We start from the raw sequence: 1,853 nt of genomic DNA on the forward strand, positions 1-1,853 counted from the left end.
AACTAAAAGGCAAAACAAAAAAAAATAAAAAAATCCGAAAAACAAAAATGTAATTAGAAATAAACGAACTAAAAAAAATTAATGCATTCCATATAAAATAAATTTAATGAAAATTAAAAAATATACTAAAAAAGTCCAATGTATACATAAGAAAACATAATTAAAAGAAAATAAAAAGGAAGTAGAAATTAAAACTAAAATTGAATTATAAAGATTGTTTCCTTTCTTAAATAAATAAATTCAAATAAAAGAAATGTATATAAATAAAATAAAAATAAATCAAAATGAAAATAAAAACCATTTTAAAATAAAAAAAGATAAAACAAAATTACAAAAAAAATAATATATTGTATAATACCAAACATGCAAAAAAAAAATTATTTAGCCATAAACATTTAAATAATTTTACTAAAAACCAAATTTGAAAAATATATAAAAAATATTTAATATGAATAAAAATAAAATATAATAAAATAAAATTAATAAAAGGACGCAGAATCAAAAGAAGTAAAATAATATTTAAGGTAAAATAAAATCAAATAGAGTGAAACAAAATAAGACAAAATAAAATAGAAGTAAATTAAAGTAAAATAAAATAGAAAAAAATGCATATACGGTTTTCCAATAAAGGGTTTATTTGGTAATGAAAGAAGAATTCTATTTTTTAATATAAATGATCGGGTGTTTATTTCATTATAAAGAGGAAAGTATGCCGTTAATAGTGGAAAATAACATTAGGCAAATCAGCAGCACGACCACGCTCACTGGACAATATCCTTTTCATGAAATTTTTCATAACCGAAATGCAAAGTGGCTGCCCTATGTCCCCGATAGCCTCACGAATTCCATCTTTGAGGTCTTGAATCGACCCTGGGCTGTTGGCGTTGACCTTCACTTTCACGTGACCCCAAAGAAAAAAGTCACAAGGTGTTAAATTGCAAGATCTCGGTGGCCAATTGTGATCACCTCTTCGAGAGATAACACGGTCCGGAAATTTTTCCCGTAAAAGATCTATCGTTTCGTGGCTTGTGCGGCACGTAGCGGCGTCTTGTTGACAATAAACGTTGTCCAGATCAATACCATTCAATTCTGGCCATAAAAAATCGTTAATCATCTCTCGATAGCGCAATCCATTCACCTGTAACACCTGTTATTGGAAAACCCTTTATAAAAAAGTAAATTAAATTTAAAAAAATATGTATGAAAAGATATATATTTTATTATTACAATATGTGCATTAAGTGTAAGTTAAAGTTTTGCGTTTTAAATACTAAAAATTGAAAACGGCACAAAAGTATGTGGCTTTCTCCTTTTCTGCATTGGCGTTAAATGCATTCAGAAACATACCCAAAACACTCCTAAAATATTTTGGTCGGCAGGCTTTTGCATCATACTTTCATAGGTAGAAACATCATCTTATACCCAGAAATACAAAAATTATTTTATGATTATTTATAAAAATATTTGATTAAAATTATTAAATGAAAAACTTGAAAAAAAGGTAATAAAAGAAATTTCCCATACCGGGAATCGAACCCGGGCCTTCTGGGTGAAAGCCAGATATCCTAGCCACTAGACCATATGGGACATGCAGTCAAATACAACATATACTCAATAAATAATAAATCGATTTTAAAAATCACGTTTCGCAAAAACAATGCACAAGCAGATTAAATAGTTTCGGCTTATCTTTTTTTATTTTCCATTACTTATTGAATATTCAAGTGCCTTTTGCTGGTTTGAAGAGCTATTGGCAAAACGTAACCGTTCCCTCTTTTAAAATTTACTTAACCCAAGCATTCGTTGTTTTTTTTTATTAATGCGCGAGTTTGCTTAATTACGTTGGCAAATGA

The 1,853-nt window shown here is 27.9% G+C and overlaps 1 non-coding gene across 1 annotated transcript; it reads right to left on the reverse strand.

Moving 5' to 3' along the window:
* Positions 1 to 1,515: 1,515 nt before the first annotated feature.
* On the reverse strand, positions 1,516 to 1,587 carry Trnae-uuc (transfer RNA glutamic acid (anticodon UUC)). Its single transcript has one exon. It is a non-coding gene; the product is annotated as a tRNA-Glu (tRNA).
* Positions 1,588 to 1,853: the final 266 nt, after the last annotated feature.

The sequence above is a fragment of the Anastrepha ludens genome, chromosome 4 (genome assembly GCF_028408465.1).
Source record: "Anastrepha ludens isolate Willacy chromosome 4, idAnaLude1.1, whole genome shotgun sequence".
Taxonomy (NCBI): domain Eukaryota; kingdom Metazoa; phylum Arthropoda; class Insecta; order Diptera; family Tephritidae; genus Anastrepha; species Anastrepha ludens.